General features: G+C 45.0%; 1 protein-coding gene and 1 long non-coding RNA gene across 2 annotated transcripts in view; both read right to left on the bottom strand.

Annotated features, from left to right (window-relative positions):
* The window catches only part of LOC127002788 (uncharacterized), a 101533-nt gene that overhangs the window by 10675 nt on the left and 70969 nt on the right, over positions 1-19889 (bottom strand). The gene's annotated exons all lie outside the window — the stretch shown is intronic.
* Positions 486-19889, bottom strand: part of LOC127002791 (uncharacterized) — a 20734-nt gene continuing 1330 nt past the window's right edge. The window contains exons 2-3 of the long non-coding RNA XR_007756542.1: positions 1106-1219; positions 486-669 (exon numbers count right to left, since the gene is read on the bottom strand). This is a non-coding gene — a long non-coding RNA (uncharacterized LOC127002791). The remainder of the gene's footprint in view (positions 670-1105; positions 1220-19889) is intronic.

The following is a 19889-nucleotide window of genomic DNA, read 5'->3' as shown; positions in this document are numbered from 1 at the left end:
TATGGAGGCCAAGGGCGTGCGGCACCCTTAAGCCTCAACACCTCTCATCAGTGTGCTTATCGTAAGACGTCACATGACCCGCAGACTGGCTTTGCTCTCAGTTCGTCTCTTCGCTGCTTGAGGCCCCTCGCATTTGTCTCCGTGGCAACGATGACGGTTTACCCTTTGTTTAATACTATTTATAACAGTTTCGGTGTGTCTACCGCTTGTGTAAAGCACTTATATTTTAAGACTAGAAGTCGAACTAACCACACCTTCAAAAACAATACCCACCTAACATCAAATTAGGCTGTAGATGCTAGAAAGCAAAACAGCCTTGAGCGAAATATTCAGGAGACGAAACCTCTCAGTGCCTTCGGAACTGGACATCCGGCGTTCACGAGGTAGATACGGGTCCTCACACATTCTCCATACCGTGATCGTATTTGCCGTAAGTCCCGTAACTTATAATGGCAACTAATGAAGAGGAGGAAAGAGGGAGGAAGGGAGGGACGGAGAAAACTAGGGGCGGCCTTACCCCAGTCCTCGTCCCACGTGGCGATGTCTGCCTCCCGGTAGAAGGCCCCGTCCCTTGATGCTCCTGGGGCCGGGGGCGAGGCGCTCCTGCTGCTGCTGGTGTCGATGCATCTCGCCACGAGCACGGAAGCAAACTTCTCATCAAGTGAATACCTGTCAGGCGATAAAAAGAGCTTATATTTAGGTATATTGTCTACGCACCCTTCCATAGGGAGACTGAAAACCGTCTCTGTGTAGGGCAACAGTGTTATGCACCGTTATCGTCATTACTGCGCGACGAGGTTCTTCATATTGTTGTCACATAATTTAGAACGTAACGCTAAATCTAAGATATTTCCTGAGCCATGGACGAAAATTTGTTTTTCCTGTGAAATTACTTTAATTATTCGTATAGATAATAGTAATAGCAGGAGTAATAATAGTAATAACAATTTTCCATGATATTTTACTTTATAAAGCAAAATCATATGAATTTTCGAAAGGCTGTTGCTTATATGGTATATCAAAAGGCTAGTAGGCTTTGTGACGCCGACAAGGGCGCCACCGTACTGAAGGGGTGAAAGACCACAGAAGCCTTGGCAGCACGCACCTGGAGACACTGTAGATGGCGATGACGGCCACGAGGATGAGGAAAATAATCGGTGTCTGACGGGCAAGCATGGTGACTGTAGGGTAATGTGATAAAGGCACACTCAACGGCAAACTGCAGAAATAGATAGATATACTTGTGTAATTATTTAGAGATAGATTGATGGGTGGACGGTCCCTGCCTGACTACATGTGGGCGCGGCGTCTAGGAGGACCCGGGTGCGCGTCCCGCCCGGCGCCACAAGCTGGGATTTTTCAGTTACCGCCGAGTGGGCCAAGAGTCCCAAGACTACCCACATGTTGTCCTGAAGACCACCTGTCAACCCGGACTCTAGATTCTCTTTCTAAAAAGAGGCTTTAAGATGAGCTCCAGGAGCAGCATAAGCCAAGTAAGATGGCACCTCTATAAACATTTGCCTGCGCCATAACAGACTGGGGCCGACCATCGGGCCAAGAAAGCCTACCGGTGCTATAGACAGAACGTAAAAAACAAAAAAACAAGCAACATGACTGAGGAACACTGCAGCTAAGGCACACCGCACAACGCCACGTGGCACTGTCGTACACTCGATGTCTTATTGAAACTATTCACTCCCTTCTGCCTCAGTCAGCGCTTTTCCGTGATCTGTCTGAGCGCAAACACTGCAGCTCCCGTCATAAAGCCAAGCCTCCCATCCTATTGATGCTTCTCATATTCTTCTGTCCATTTTTCTTTACCAGACCTTCACTGTGTGGGATAGTGGCTTTATCATCTGTAATCAACGAGCTTCTGCTTCCCACCTCATCATAGACAGGGACGAAAACACTACCTTGACTTTTTAATTAATGTTTCCTAGGTCGTCAATCTTCTAAATCAAATCCCACATGACAAGTCTGTTTCCTCCCTGCTAGTCTCCCCTGCTCCCGAGGCTCGAATATTATTATATTCCTTATATATACCTCCAATAAAATTGTGCCTATCTGAATAGAAACTCTCTCTCTCTCTCTCTCTCTCTCTCTCTCTCTCTCTCTCTCTCTCTCTCTCTCTCTCTCTCTCTCTCTCTCTCTCTCTCTCTCTCTCTCTCTCTCTCTCTCTCTCTCTCTCTCTCTCTCTCTCTCTCTCTCTCTCTCTCTCTCTCTCTCTCTCTCTCTCCTCTCTCTCTCTCTCTCTCTCTCTCTCTCTCTCTCTCTCTCTCTCTCTCTCTCTCTCTCTCTCTCTCTCTCTCTCTCTCTCTCTCTCTCTCTCTCTCTCTCTCTCTCTCTCTCTCTCTCTCTCTCTCTCTCTCTCTCTCTCTCTCTCTCTCTCTCTCTCTCTCTCTCCTCTCTCTCTCTCTCTCTCTCTCTCTCTCTCTCTCTCTCTCTCTCTCTCTCTCTCTCTCTCTCTCTCTCTCTCTCTCTCTCTCTCCTCTCTCTCTCTCTCTCTCTCTCTCTCTCTCTCTCTCTCTCTCTCTCTCCTCTCTCTCTCTCTCTCTCTCTCTCTCTCTCTCTCTCTCTCTCTCTCTCTCTCTCTCTCTCTCTCTCTCTCTCTCTCTCTCTCTCTCTCTCTCTCTCTCTCTCTCTCTCTCTCTCTCTCTCTCTCTCTCTCTCTCACACACACACACACACACACACACACACACACAGACAGTGCCACACTATCTGTTAATATCACTGTTTCCAGGTTTACGTACTACTATCTTTAAAAAAATATTGATCCCGATGTGTGTGTGTGTGTGTGTGTGTGTGTGTGTGTGTTTCGATCAATCAATCAGTGTGGGCATACCCCGCAAGGTGCATCGCCTCGCCCACCCTTCGATGCCAAGCCCTGAGGGTCCTCCGGGCAAGTCTCCATGCAGGTCCCCTATCTAAGTACCTCTCGGCAAGATCCATTGACTTGCCTAAAACACGAACTCTGTGGGCGTCCCCTTGGCCTCCTCCACTCGAGGTTGTCTTTTACAGAAACCACCCGACGAGCTCATGCCACATGCCTGTATGCCCGTATAACCGGAGTTGGCGTTGACGACCTATGTGGGTAATTTACGTATGTGAAATCAGTCTCACAGAGTAGTCACCGGCTTAACACAATTATTCCAGCGATATCCCATGATTCTGCGTAGACACCTATTACCAAAGTCATCAATCTGCCTCTCCAAGTCACCATTTAGTGTCCGTGTCTCACACCCACAGAGTAAGACAGGGAGCACAAGGGACTTGAAGATCCGGACCTTTGTCCTCCTGTACAGGTATCGATAGCGCCATGTACTCGTGCTGAGCGAGTCCATAAGCGAATGTGACAACAGCAGATTCACATCTCTGTTATCTGTTGCAGGAAAGATATCACACAGAATCACTCTTGATTGATTAGCGAGCCACACCTCTAAAGCAGTTCTTCATAAAACTCAGTAGGCGGTGGCTGAGTGGTTAGCGTGCGGGCCCCGCATTCACCGCGCCATGGATAACGTCGGTTCGAATCCCCACGATACCACCTGGGATTTTTCAGTCACTGCCGAGTAGCCTTAGATTACCCACATGCTGTCCTGAAGACCACCCATCAACCCGGACTTTAGAAGAAACCGTCCAGTGAATCAAGAATGAGTTCCGGGGGGCAGCATGAGCCAAACATAATTGGCGGCACTATAAAATTTGCCTGCCCCATGACGGGCTTGGGCCGACCACCAATCCCCTGAAGAAAGCCTTCCGGCGCTACAGGCAGAGATGTGAAAGAAAAATTGGGGCTTAGAAAAGAACTGTAATGCATATTCGACATGATAATCTTCCAGGCAAGGCCAAGAAAAGTGCATGGAACAAAACAAAGACCTTAGAGGTCTGGTGTGACTGTTTGGACAAATATGGACTGACCCAAAAGTTCCTCAAGATTCTGAAAACTCTTCCATTCCGACATTGAGGCGGCTGAGTATATATTAGGCGGCAATGTGTTCAGTTCGTGACGAGTCTAAGCTAGCTCCCTTAAGTCTAAGACATCGTTAGTGCTATTCCAAGACCTTTAACATGCGGACAACAGTGCTTCAACTTTACCTTAGCTATTTGTTGTTCATGGTGCTCTGACTCCCTGTGTGTCTGGGTCTGCCTGAACTCACACTAATGAAGAAAACGAGCGCGAGCCGAGTGTGAGTGTTAGAGGGGTGGGGGAGCTGGCGGGCGTGACGGGGAGAGGTCTTAGGGTTGGAGAGGGGGCAGGAGCAGTTGCAAGATAAGGCGAGGAGAGGAGGGGAAAGCGGAGGGGATGGTGATAGAGCTGTTCACCCTCTCTTTTAGACTGGTCGATAGATGGGTACCTGGGGAAACCTGGGGAAGGTAAGCTGTGGTAACCCGGATGTCACGCCTCCCCTCTGTCTTTACCCACCACTGGCTAAAGCCCCGTTCACACTGTGCCGACTCCTGGCCACGACAACCCAGCGACTCGGGGTATACGAGGTCTTGGGTGTGAAATCTTGATGTGGAAGGGTCGCATAAGGTCGGAAAGACTATGTGCGACCCTTTCATGTCAACATTTCACACCCAATCACTCGATGACGACCTTGAAATGTACAGCGTCTTAAGGCAGTCATTTAATAACAACGACTCACTGATATTAGGAGACTTTAACCTCCCCCATATCGACTGGGCGACACTGTCAGGTACAGAAGGCGAGTCACATAGAATGATCGAATTTCTAGAAGAAAATTATCTGAGCCAACTCGACAAAATCATATACTCGACCTTGTTATAACGACCCAAGATAACCTAGTCAGTAATGTCACGGTAGGAGAACACCTCGGTTCTTGCGATCATAAATTAGTGCGCGTCGACATTAGAGCTCAATCATCAGTGACTGAAAATAAAGTAAAGGTGCCCAATTTCAAAAGAGCTAACTTCGTAGAAATCCGACAAAAACTAACAGAAATACAACTATCAGATGACGGCAACGTAGAAGAAGCCTGGCTAAGCTTTAAAAATCACTTACTCACAGAGCAGAACACATTCGTCCCCTTGTGCGAGAAATGAATTAACACTAATAAAAGCCCACCGTGGTTTAATAGCGAAATTAAACAATCAGTCAATGAGAGAAAATTGTTTTGCAGGTTAAAGAAAGAATAAAGCACGCCCGAAAACATTAGACTTTATAATGATGCCAGACGACGAGTAAAAAGACTAGTAGGTCAGGCAAAGCGTAGATATGAAGAAAATATTGCAGCCAACTGTAAAAATAATCCGAAATCTTTCTTCAGTTACATAAACAACAGAAAGGCGATCAAAAGTGGTATTGGACCTTTAACAAACAGCGACGGTGCACTAGTGACTGACAGCCAACACATTGCAAACCTCTTAAACAATTACTTTTCCTCGGTGTTTAATACTAACAGTCTTCCTCTCGCTACCACCAACACCAGTACTACTGTAAATCTCGAGCATGCATTGCCTAATTTTGAAATAACAACCGATGAAGTCCTTAAAGCTCTCCAATCACTTAAAACAAATAAAAGTCCCGGACCCGACAAAGTATATCCTACACTGCTTAAAGAAACAAAGAGCGAAATACTCTCCTCCCTCACTACCGTATTCAATATGTCCTTGCGACAAGGCATCGTCCCTTCGGATTGGAAAAAGGCTAACGTGACACCGATTTTTAAGAAAGGAGACAAAAAAAATACCAGGTAACTACCGACCCATTAGTCTAACTTCAATTGTAGGTAAGCTACTCGAGAGCATAATTAGAGACAAAATTGTGAGTTACCTCGAAAGCCACTCATTAATTGGGGATTCACAACATGGCTTCCGTAACAAAAGATCCTGCCTGTCAAACCTACTGACCTTTTATAACGATCTCTTCTCAGTTTATGACGTAACCAAATCAGTGGACGTAGTCTATCTTGATTTCCAGAAAGTGTTTGATAAAGTCCCACATCATAAATTACTTTATAAATTAAAGCAAATAGGCATTGACGGTCAAGTAAACCAATGGATCGCGAATTGGTTGAGCAACAGACAACAAAGAGTTGTGATTGACGGATTTAACTCAGAGTGGGCGCCGGTCACTAGTGGCGTCCCTCAGGGCTCGGTTCTTGGCCCAGTGCTATTCATTATTTACATCAACGACGTGGATGTTGGACTCAATAATCGCATTAGTAAATTTGCAGACGACACAAAGATTGGTAACTCGGTTCTCACTGACGAAGACAGGCAAAGCCTCCAAGAGGATTTGCACAAAATTTCAGCTTGGTCGGATAAATGGGAGATGCCCTTTAACGTAGACAAGTGCCAGGTCCTTCAAGTTGGAACAAAAAATAAGAAGTTCGATTACGAAATACGCGGCGTTAAACTCACAAGCGTTCAATGCGTTAAGGACCGGGGGTCAAAATCGCGTCAAACCTCAAATTCTCACATCACTGCATCGATGCAGCAAATAAAGCGAACAGAATGTTGGGCTTCATTAAAAGAAACTTTTTATTCAAGAATAAAAATGTAATACTTCCGTTCTACAATAATTTAGTCAGACCCCACTTGGAATATGCGGTACAGTTTTGGTCTCCCCACCATGCAAAGGACATTGCTAAATTAGAAGGTGTTCAGCGTCGGGCAACAAAAATGATCACTTCCTTGCGCAACAAATCCTACGAAGAAAGGCTTTCCACCCTTAACATGTTCTCTCTTGAGAAACGTCGCCTCCGAGGAAAACTGATCGAATGTTTTAAAATACTTAATGGTTTCACGAATGTAGACAGAACAAAATTGTTTATGATCGATGACACTTTGCGAACGAGGAACGATGGCATAAAACTCAAATGTAGACAAGTAAATTCAGACTGCACCAAATTTTTCTTCACCAACGTTGTAGTGTGAGAATGGAATAAGCTCCCACCATCAGTGGTCCAGTGTAACACGATTGGCTTCTTTAAAAACAAGCTCGACCGTCACTTCCTTGAACTTAATATTAACTAGAGTAGAAAAGCAACGTTTTGGAGCCATCTGATTAATGTAGAATCACTTAGGTTTAAGGGCAGATCACCTAGTCTGGACCATGGGGTCTGTGTGGTCTAATTTTCTATGTAAATCTATGTAATTCTCTCCCTCTCTCTCTCTCTCTCTCTCTCTCTCTCTCTCTCTCTCTCTCTCTCTCTCTCTCTCTCTCTCTCTCTCTCTCTCTCTCTCTCTCTCTCTCTCTCTCTCTCTCTCTCTCTCTCTCTCTCTCTCTCTCTCTCTCTCTCTCTCTCTCTCTCTCTCTCTCTCACACACACACACACACACACACATTCACACACACACACACACACACACATACACACACACCAGACTTAAGGACCAATGGAACGGAGACGAGCACCGAGGCCACGCGCAGCTATAGCGTATGCCCTCAACTTTACCTTACTCTTTCACTTTGGTTGTTCATCTGTTGTTAGGGTTCCCCATAATGTGACCTGCCCAACTCCATGTCGTATTAACAGTGATTACGATGTATTCTGCCTCTGTCCCGTATTGCATGATGCTCGCTGGCTGCCTCTCCCCGTTATGCCCAGCCTGTTTCTCAATAGTCGAATGTGTCAGCCAGACCGAGCCAGTCACGACGCAGGAAGGGCTTGGACAATGACGTCATAAACAGTTACTATCCATATCAGACCCTATGACATACCGTTTTTCGCAAATATCTTTCAAACGAAGACTCGGATCAGCATGGGACTTTGGCACAGATTGCTTCACACACTCCGCTAATTTTTGACGCTATTGTGCATTGACAGATGCTGTTAATTACGGCGTTTACTCTTGACTGTGATGGCAAAACCTGCGTGAGTCACTTACACATTCGAACAGGTGAGGCGTGACGTATTTGTGACGTGTATCCACCACCTACCTCCACCCCTGGCTTCCCCTACTCCCATCCCTCCCTTTCCCTCCCTCCTACCCTCCTCCTTCTCCCCCGCACTCTCTCCCCCCGCCCTCTTTCTCCCCCATACCTCTCTCTCTCTCTCTCTCTCTCTCTCTCTCTCTCTCTCTCTCTCTCTCTCTCTCTCTCTCTCTCTCTCTCTCTCTCTCTCTGCCCTCACTCCGAGAGGTCAAACCGCACGCGCTCCCACTTCCGTGACCTCTCTCGCTTGCGATTCCACCCTCGTGTGCTGTATTGCACTGTACTTTAGATCTTGCTGTGCTGTGTGCCGTGTGCTATTTCGCCTTGTGCTGCGTACTGCTTATTGTCAACCGAGTTAGCTGCCTTGCAGAGGTGTGCTGTTTGCTGTGCGACCACGTGCTTCGCTGGACAGGATTAAGTGTTGCCCTTATATTTACCAATTCTCTGCCTGCATCTACCCTCTCGCCGTAGCGCCCTGTAAAACATATATACACATATACACAAAACACAGTGTTACACTCTTTCCGCCACATTCTTTATATATTTCCAGATTCCACTCCTACGCCACTCCCTATGCAGGTGTGCAGAGCTACCTGACCTGACTTGACCAGAGTATTCCCCAGAGACATACTAATCCTCTTAATTCCTCACCTGCGTCTCTCTCCCTCTCGTCCCTCGCGTTTCGCTCCTCCTCTTCTCTCGCCCCCCCCCTCTCTCGCCTCCCCTCTCCATTGCCCCCCCCCCCCTTCTCTCTCTCATAACTACCCCCCACTTGCCCCTCTCTGTCTCTCCTTCCTCACTCCCTATCTCGTTCCCACCCTCTCTCTCTCCTTCCCTTTCCTTCACCCTCTTCCTCTCTCCATCCCCATCTCCCTCCTACGCCTTCTCATCTCTCTCTCTCTCTCTCTCTCTCTCTCTCTCTCTCTCTCTCTCTCTCTCTCTCTCTCTCTCTCTCTCTCTCTCTCTCTCTCTCTCTCTCTCTCTCTCTCTCTCTCTCTCTCTCTCTCTCACACACACACTTATTCTCGCTTATTCACGCGCGCGTCCCTCTGCCCTACGAAAAAGAAAAAGAAAAGCAAATATAAAGATAAACACTACTCACTTGCTCTCTCCTCCTTACCAAGATGGCGCTAAAGAAATGTTCGACTTGCACAGGAAACTTCTCTGGTCATTTCTTCTCGGGACGATCGACCGTCTGCAAGATCTGCCTGTTGACACAGCAGATGGAAACGAGACTCCTTCAACAGGACGAAAGGCTGACGGTTGGCGAGAAGAAGATCACCGAACTAACAAGTACTGTTGATACCTTGCAGGAGTTTATCCAGGCCAACATTGTCGCCCCTGCTGCAAATGACGCCTCATCACCCTCCTCACCTGCACTCGATGCCCAGCCACCTTCCGAAGAAGACATGTCACAGGTGACCGGTAGAGCTGACGCTGAATGCTTCACCCCCGTGAGAGGAGGGCCAGACCGCCCCTAGACCCATTTATCCTACTCATTGCTACAACAGATTTGCCATACTGGAGGAGGAGGACGAGGAACAGAGCACCTTCTTGGTCGGTGACTCTATGATTCGCCATCAGGTGGTTGAATTCTGTGGCAGAGTCCCCCGTCGTAGGCGTAACTACTGTTATCCTGGAGCTGGTGTTGACGACATCACAGCTGCCCTGGACGAGGTCACCGCTGTGGCCTCTAATGACCCACTCTTTGTTCTCCACACAGGTACAAACGACGTCACCACGACCCGGTCCGAGGAACTGCTGGACAAGTACCGTAGGCTCATCCAGCAGTATAAGTCTAAATCCCCTAATATTTTGATTTCAGGAATTCTACCACGGACATGGGATGAGGGCGACTTCTACAGTAAGGCCTTCAGCCTCAACAACCGCCTGCAGACTCTCTGCGGAGAGCTTGACGTCGAGTTCTTTAACGCCTGGAACGATTTCTACGGCCAGAGTAAACTTTTCCAAAGGGACGGCATACACCTGTCCCCCATCGGGGCAGCCAGATTCGGAAGGCTCCTCAACAATGCCGTACGTAACGCCCGAACAACAAAAAACGACTCAGCCACGTCCTTCCATCCCGCCCGTGTAAATAGACACCATACACCGCAACAGACTCGTAACATTGAACCCTCCAGTACCACCACCTCTATTACCAAGCTTCAAGATAACCTAAGAGTCCTTAGTTTCAATGCGCGTAGCCTAAGAAACAAGTTTGATGAACTGCGATGTCTTGCTCTGACAGAAAACTTTGACGTAATTGCTATAACCGAAACATTTATCGGCACCACTAATATTGATTTAAGTTCCGAATACAACATAGATGGCAACAGATTCTTCAACAATGATCGTGTAAACCGTAGAGGGGGTGGTGTCGCCCTTTTTGTCAAAAGCTACTTGCAACCCACTGACAAAACAACAAGAAACAGTAACGTTGAACATTTGTGCGTGCGAGTAAACACTACAAAAGTCAATTTAAATATATCTGTCACTTACAGGCCTCCGGGGCAATCACTCGATGCCGATCTTGAAATGTACAGCGTCTTAAGGCAGTCACTTAATAACAGCGACTCACTGATACTAGGAGACTTTAACCTTCCCCATATCGACTGGGCGACACTGTCGGGTACAGAAGGTGAGTCCCACAGAATGATCGAATTTCTAGAGGAAAATTATCTAAGCCAAATGGTTTCTGAACCAACTCGACAAAATAACATACTTGACCTTGTTATAGCGACCCAAGATAACCTAGTCAGTAATGTCAGGGTAGGAGAACACCTCGGTTCCTGCGATCATAAACTAGTGCGCGTTGACATTAGAGCTCAAACATCGGTGACTGAAAATAAAGTAAAGGTGCCCAATTTCAAAAGAGCCAACTTCGCAGAAATCCGACGAAAACTAATAGATATGCAACTATCAGATGACGGCAATGTAGAGGACGCCTGGCTAAGCTTTAAAAATCACTGACTCACTCAGCAGGACACATTTGTCCCCTTGTGCGAGAAGCGAATTAACACTAATAAAAGTCCACCTTGGTTTAATAGCGAAATTAAACACTCAGTCAAGGAGAGAAAATTGTCTTACAGGTTAAAGAAAGAGCAAAGCACGCCCGAAAACATTAGACTTTACAATGATGCCAGGCGACGAGTAAACAGATTAGTGCGTCAGGCAAAGCGTAGATATGAAGAAAATATTGCAGCCAACTGTAAAAATAATCCGAAATCCTTCTTCAGTTACATAAACAACAGAAAGGCGATCAGAAGTGGAATTGGACCTTAAACAAACAGCGATGGTGCACTAGTGACTGACAGCTAACCTATTAAACAATTACTTTTCCTCGGTGTTTAATAATAACAGTCCTCCCGCCACCACCACCAACACCAGTACTAATGTAAATCCCGAGCATGCATTGTCTAACTTTGAAATAAAACCCGATGAAGTCCTTAAAGCCCTCAAATCACTCAAAACAAATAAAAGTCCTGGACCTGACAAAGTATATCCAACTCTGCTGAAAGAAACAAAGAGCGAAATACTCTCCTCCCTCACAACCGTATTCAATATGTCCTTGCGACAAGGCATCGTCCCTTCAGATTGGAAAAAGGCTAACGTGACACCGATTTTTAAGAAAGGAGACAAAAAAGTACCAGGTAATTACAGGCCCATTAGTCTAACTTCGGTTGTAGGTAAGCTACTTGAGGGCATAATTAGAGACAAAATTGTGAGTTACCTTGAAAGCCACTCATTGATTGGGGACTCACAACATGGCTTCCGAAACAAAAGATCCTGCCTATCAAACCTATTAACCTTTTATAACGACCTCTTCACTGTTTATGACGTAACCATATCTCTGGACGTAGTCTATCTTGATTTCCAGAAAGCGTTTGATAAAATCCCGCATCATAAATTACTTTACAAATTATAGCAAATAGGTATTGACGGTCAAGTAAACCAATGGATCGCGAATTGGTTGAGCAACAGACAACAAAGAGTAGTGATTGACGGATTTAACACAGAGTGGGCGCCTGTCACTAGTGGCGTCCCTCAGGGCTCGGTTCTTGGCCCAGTGCTATTCATTATTTACATCAACGACGTGGATGTTGGACTCAATAACCGCATTAGTAAATTTGTAGACGACACAAAGATTGGTAACTCGGTTCTCACTGACGAAGACAGGCAAAGCCTCCAAGAGGATTTGCACAAAATTTCAGCTTGGTCGGATAGATGGGAGATGCCCTTTAACGTAGACAAGTGCCAGGTCCTTCAAGTTGGAACGAGGAATAAAAAGTTCGAATACGAAATGCGCGGCGTTAAACTCAAAAGCGTTCAATGCGTCAAGGACTTGGGGGTCAAAATCGCGTCAAACCTCAAATTCTCACAGCAATGCATCGATGCAGCAAATAAAGCGAATAGAATGTTGGGCTTCATTAAAAGAAACTTTGTATTCAAGAATAAAGATGTAATACTCCCGCTCTACAACAGTTTAGTCAGACCCCACTTGGAATATGCGGTACAGTTTTGGTCTCCCCACCATGCAAAGGATATTGCTAAATTAGAAGGTGTTCAGCGTCGGGCAACGAAAATAACCCCTTCCTTGCGCAACAAATCCTATGAAGAAAGGCTTTCTACCCTTAACATGTTCTCTCTTGAGAAACGTCGCCTCCGAGGAAAACTGATCGAATGTTTTAAAATACTTAATGGTTTCACGAATGTAGACAGATCAACATTGTTTATGATCGATGACACTTTGCGCACGAAAAACAATGGCGTAAAACTCAGATGTAGACAAGTAAATTCAGACTGCACCAAATTTTTCTTTACCAACGTTGTAGTGCGAGAATGGAATAAGCTTCCACCATCAGTGGTCCAGTGTAACACGATTGACTCCTTCAAAAATAAGCTCGACCGTCACTTCCTTCAACTTAATATCAACTAGAGTAGAACTGCAACGTTTTGGAGTCTTCTGATTAATGTAAAATCACTTAGGTTTAAGGACAGACCACCAAGTCTGGACCATGGGGTCTGTGTGGTCTGATTTTCTATGCAAATATATGTAAATCTCTCGCGCGAGGTCATGAAGTGAGGACGCATCGCTCCGCTCCGTAGCGGCGACGAGTGACCGCCCCTAAGGCCAACTTTGGGCCTCCGGTTCTCCACTACCGTCATAACTCACTGGATTACAACAACACCACGGAGCCGTGTACTACACAGTGAACGGTGCAAGGTAGTCGCAAAGTGCAACAGATCGAGCGACAGCAACAGGGTCATCGCGAAGAGACCTGTGTGTATGACCCCCTCGCAGAAACGCCCCTACACGATAGACCGCCACCACCGCCCTGGCGGCTAAGTGCAGTGAATTATAACTCTGGACAGTGTAATGTACGATGTGTAGCGTCTTAGTAACAGTGCAGTGATCAGTGCGAGACAGCACTACTAAGTGTTATTAGGTGTAAGCCTGGCAACGGAGTCACCGTGACGAGACCTGTCTCCGTGACCCTCCCTTGGCTGCACCCCTCTACACGGACAGGACATTTCCCTAGAGGATTCCCCCCCGCACCTGCACCGCATTCCGTGACAGATTAACCACGGCCTGTCCTGACTTGACTTCACCTGCATCACCTGCCACTCACAAGTGTCCTGACCTTAAACACGGAAGAGATTAGTACCTCGCCCCCGACACCTAACCCCTGACATGGCGCCCACCACTACCTCAGCCACATCCCCACACACCGAAAACACCGAAAATGAGAGCAGCGAATCGTCTTCCATTCAACCTTCAGTTGACTTCCTGATTCAAAACTTTACAAAAATGCAACTTCAGAGAAAGTGTAGGACTGTCTTACCATAGATCACATTAATGGCCAATCCCTACTCGCAAACTTTGATGAAATAAAAATGTTAATGAGTGACAGAAATACAGACATTCTTTGCGTCAGCGAAACATGGCTCTCCCCTTACATTCCCGATACATACATCAACATTCCCAATTATAAAGTGTTCAGGTGCGACGGCGGCCGAGGTGCAGGTGTCTGTCTCTATGTTAGTGATACCCTTGCTTCTGAAATAATTGACACTAAAATAACTAAACAAACAGGGACTGAAGACATATGGGTCCGAGTGCAGTGCAGGAAATTACCATCTGTCATAGTAGGATGTATTTACAGACACCCAAAGGCTCTCGCTAATTCACATGACCATGTAACTGAAACTATACGATCTATTATGTTTCATAAAAAAAAAACATTCTTAATACTAGGCTATCTAAATGACGACCTTCTCTTGCATACCAGCAAACTCTCAGGCTTATTAAAGAATAATAAACTAACACAACTAATAAGCAAACCCACACGACTAACCCCCACCACCGCTACACTGCTGGATGTAATAATAACCAATAACCCTGACCTCATATTACACAGTGACGTAATCCCTAACCCTATCGCTGATCACGAGCTTATCACAGCCACAGTCAATATGAAAAAGCCAAAACGAATACCAGTTATAAAAACATTCAGAGACTTAAAATTATATGATACAGATAAATTCTGCGAAAGCCTTCTAAACAGCGTCACCGAACTGAATCAAATATTAAACACGGATAATGTTAATGACCAAGTGAGCATACTAACTTCAGTGTTCACCAGATGCTTAGACAACCTTGCTCCAATGGTAACACGTGAAATAAAACGACCCCCTGCTCCCTGGATCAACAATGAAATTAATGAATGTATAAATCTCAGAAATACAACACAACGTAACCTCAAAAACAACAGAAAATATAAAATACTACAAGATAGATACAGATACCTGAAGAAACGCGTAAAAACCCTAATTAATATATCCAAAAATAATTACTATCAGTCCCAACTCAAAGATTGCAAAGGTAATACGTCTGCCACCTGGAAAGTTGTAAAAGAAATAGTTCCCAATAAAAAGAACAGCTCAAACAATCAAATACCTGGCAGCTCAGAAACTTTGTGTGAAGATTTTAATACTCTTTTTGCTAACGTGGGAAAAAGCACATACGAAAAGACACAATCTACGCTATTAAACATACAAAACAGTCCCCCAGTGGAAAATGCCATACACGACAGACACCTTTCAGACCACACACACGAAGAAAACGGCACACTCTTTCGCCCCACACCCACAGACACTGACACACTCATCTTAACGATAAAGAGCTTGCACGAAACTGAATCATTTGGATCCATGGTATTTCTTTTCGTTTCCTTAAGGACTCTCTCTTCATTACCGCATATTACTTGACTCAAATAATAAACACTTCTATTGTTACCGGCATCTTTCCTACACAGTGGAAAAACACTGTAGTTACCCCCCTCTATAAAGCTGGCGACGTGAGTAATGCCGGTAATTATCGCCCAATATCCTTATTACCTATCTTCTCTAAAGTTATAGAAAAAATAGTTGCAAACCAATTAACTAAATACCTTGAAAATAACAAACACTTGTCCGACACTCAGCATGGCTTTCGCCCCCACCTCTCAACCAGCACTGCACTCACGGCCATCACCGATAAACTATACGACAATACGGACACCAAACAATCATCGCTGCTTACACTTTGTGACCTATCAAAAGCATTTGATAGTGTTAGCCATAAGATTCTCCTCCACAAACTCTCAAATGTTAAAGTAGACACATTTTTGGTTCAAAGACTACTTATCGAACAGAACACAGACAGTACGCCTACAAAACCATTTCTCCACAAAGGCAAACCTACAATATGGCGTTCCACAAGGTTCCATTTTAGGGCCTATATTATTTACACTCTATGTAAACGACATGCATGAAAACTTCGACGACTGCACACTGATACAATATGCAGACGACACACAATTTCTCCATAGTGGGCCACTGAAGAATATAAATCTACTAGTGAAAAAAGTTGAAACCACCCTAAGCAAAGCCATGGTGTACTTTAATAAAAATGGTCTAATGTTAAACACCCAGAAAACCCAATGTATATTTATAGGAAGCAGACAACTAATATCAAGAATACCTGATAACACAACCATTCTCTTCCATGAGAGTAAGATCGAACCCTCAAACAATGTAAAGAATTTAGGATTGTATGTAGACCAATATTTAGTGTTTGATCACCATATAACCAAAATCAGTAAGAAAATCCTAGGAACACTTATGTATGCAAATAGAATAAAACAATGTTTTGATAAACCCACAAGGCAGCTTATGGTACAGTCACTAGTATTAAGTATACTAAACTATTGTAATACTATATGGGGGACAACTAACAATACGCTGCTAACTAAAGTACAGAAACTACAAAACTTCGCTGCCAAAATCGTAGAAGGGAAGGCCCAGAAATATGATCATGTAACTCCGATAATTAAGGAACTCAATTGGCTCAATGTTTCACAACAAATAACTTTTGACACAGCAGTGAATATATATAAACATCTACACGGTCAATACCCTGAATGTCTAATGCCTCTCCCCTCTGTAAACAGCATCACCAACAGCACAACACGCCAGCAGGGTAATTTGTATGTACCAAGAACACACACAGACACAGGAGCCAGACAACTTTCTGTACACGGGCCTAAACTTTGGAACTCCCTGCCAACACATATCAGCACTGCCCACACCTTGCATGAATTCAAATATATTCTGAAAGAGTTCTTACTTAATCGAAACTGAAACAACTCATGAATAACTAATTATCTCATTGCAATAACCTATGTACGTTTTATGTATTTGGATGTAAGAATAACCACTTCTGATGGAAACAAACTTATTATTATTACTATTATTATTACTCTCTCTCTCTCTCTCTCTCTCTCTCTCTCTCTCTCTCTCTCTCTCTCTCTCTCTCTCTCTCTCTCTCTCTCTCTCTCTCTCTCTCACTGCATACGTAAAGGTGCACAAGTGCTTAAATAATGTAATTTATTCACTCTTGCTTACCCTCTGCATACGAAATATATGCACAAATGCTTCAGATCTCTCTCTCTCTCTCTCTCTCTCTCTCTCTCTCTCTCTCTCTCTCTCTCTCTCTCTCTCTCTCTCTCTCTCTCTCTCTCTCTCTCTCTCTCTCTCTCTCTCTCTCTCTCTCACACACACACACACACACACACACACACACACACACCAGGCTTAAGGACCAATGCAACGGAGACGAGCACCGAGGCCACGCGCAGCTATTGCGTATCCCCTCAACTTTACCTTACTCTTTCACTTTAGTTGTTCATCTGTTGTTAGGGTTCCGCATAATGTGACCTGCCCAAGTCCATGTCGTATTAACAGTGATTATGATGTATTCTGCCTCTGTCCCGTATTGCATGATGCTCGCTGGCTGCCTCTCCCCGTTATGCCCAGCCTGTTTCTCCTCACTCCTCTTTGTGTTCTTTTTGGCTGTCTCTAAGTATCCTACGAGGTCTCAAGTTTCTGAATCGTTCATTAGGACCGGCAGGACTCATTGACTGTACCAGGATCCATACACCCTGGGCTGTACAGTCTTCTCTTCGAGGATGGCGGCAAGCTGCTGCTCATGGCCTTACTCAAGGCCAAGAGAATATACCAGGTCTTCTCAACCTCGTACCAGAATTCTTCTCTTCTGCGCAGTGACGTCACCTGCAGCCACTCAGTCCCACCCAGTGATGCCAGATATGGGGATAGGTCCCTAGATTTGGGGAATTCGGGGCACTGATGGGGACATAGGGACAATCACTCTCGATTTGGGGACTTTTGATGCTTCTTGAAAAATATGTATTTTATCGCTTAAAATAATATGATTAATATGAATTCTAAAAGAAAACATGAGGTTAAACCGACGGCAAGGAAGAAGTAAATTTATGAGGACACGGACTGAACACGAATGAGCCAGAGCTAAAAAAGAATGTGGTCTCCATTGGTCCACTGCTTGTGTATTTCCTGGAATTATAGGTCCTGACAAAATGAATGACCTAGACAGAGAATGGAGAGTACTAAGAAACACCGATCATGCTGATTCAGAAATCAATGATGTTGAAGGCTTCTGGGAAACAGAAATAAAGTGGTGATGAAACCCCCATGTTTCCAAATTTGTCAAGTTTTGTTTCTGGGCTATTATATATTGTGTCTTCCTCATTCTAGTGTCACAGCAGAAAGAATATTTTCATATGTAAACAATTTGAAAACAAAATAAAGAAACAAACTCTCAACCAGAACTCTAATTGGACTTCTGCATTCAAAGCGGTACGTATTTGAAAGGCCGGGAATGTTCTAATTTTGCTGTAAATGATAAACTAGTCAGCGTGATGACTTAAGAAGTTCAGATATCTACAAATACAATGGAAATGATGATTAGAGTGATGATATAATCTAGTATGCAAATGTGTTATTCTATTCTTTCTTTCTGGCTTAGTATAGTTTGTGCAGAATATTAGTTGGATCTTTTAAGCTCCCCAAGAAGCTAGGAGCATTAATATTTTCATTAATTTTTGTACCATATTTCAAAGCAATTTAAGGAGATATATCATCCCCAATTTTATTAAATGTATTTTTATTATAAATGCTCATAAGGCTGTATCCTATTACTGCCTCTTTTTCAGTCCTTGTGATGATTATAATAGAAAAGTAAATTATATGCTACTTCATGTGTATTGTAATATATTGTGTAAAACAAAGTATGAGTTATTTGTACATTAAAATCAACATGGCAATTTCATTTTACATGTGGAGTAGCTATGTATCGTATATTTCAGCATTTTTTATAAAAAGTATGGAAATATATGAAATGGGGATTTGGGGGGATTTTTCCCCGAATATTTAGAGATTTTGAGATCAGACTGTCTGGCAACACTGGTCCCACCCCACCAGTCTTGGCCTGACCACTGGTGCATATGCATCTCATTTGCTCCATTTTCTTTTATTTCGATGGGTGACTTTAACATTTAGGATTAAGGAACAGAAGCAGTCACACAAAAGAACTCCTCCGGAGAACAGATGAGCAAGACTGGCAGCAGGCCTCCGTCAACGCCCGATGGAGGGCCGCTGGTTTGACGTACGAAAGACCTGCGGAGGGCCGCTCTGTTTTTGTTTGCTGGGCAGGTTCTCGGTTCCTGGTCGATCTCTTGGCACAACCCCACCATTGTCCCTTGTTTTCTTTTCTTTGGGCTGAAGGAGACATTGGCCACGACAGGCACTTCCCCTGCAGCACTGTCTACAATCACCCCGTTTGCTACCGGGCATCGACTTCAACTCTCTACCACACCCAGCTGGCTGTGGGGGGCCCCCGTGATTTGACAGGGTAACAGGATGTCTGACCTCGGAGGAATAATGGTGGTGCGCTTGACCATCACTGGCAGGCCCTCCTTGTTCACAGTCGTCAGTGGCGCCCTCCTTCCTCCCACAGTCAGCTGCTTAGCGCGGAAGTCCAGCTCGCACCTGTGGGAGACGAGATAATCCATACCTAGGATGCAGGGGTCGTCCATATCAACCACGTAGACAGAGAAGAACTCTTCCTTTACTCCGAGTTCAAACTTCACGTCCACTGGGTCTCTGAGCTCTGCCTATTGTCCAGTGACTCCGCACAGTCAATGCGACGTCTTAGGAAGCCGACGATGACTCACCACGTCAGTTGGCACCAGTGTGCGTTCCGAGCCTGTGTCAACGACCACAAGCCACAACACTCCGTCAACCTTCCCCTCCACTTGGCAGCTCGTCATGGTGGTTCTCCTGCACATTGATATCTCCGGTGAATGTACAGGACAGACTGGCCGTTGCCCCCGTGAACCAATCCTCCTTAGTTTCCCTCGCCCGAGTGGTGGTTCTTCGGGGGCACATTTTTCCGACACTCATTCTTTCAGTGCCCCTTTTCTCCACAGGTCCAGCACTTGGGTTCTTCCCTGGGCTTCTTCCTAGAGCCACCTTCATATTCCTTCTTCCTCGTATAGCATTCGTTCTCCTTGTGCCCAACCTTCTCGCAGTACCAGCACGTTCCTTGGAACCTGTCTGTATTGCTGAC

The sequence above is a fragment of the Eriocheir sinensis genome, chromosome 24 (assembly GCF_024679095.1).
Source record: "Eriocheir sinensis breed Jianghai 21 chromosome 24, ASM2467909v1, whole genome shotgun sequence".
NCBI lineage: Eukaryota > Metazoa > Arthropoda > Malacostraca > Decapoda > Varunidae > Eriocheir > Eriocheir sinensis.
The sequence above is the reverse complement of the archived record's forward strand: the minus strand, read 5'-3'. Positions and strand labels throughout refer to the sequence as shown.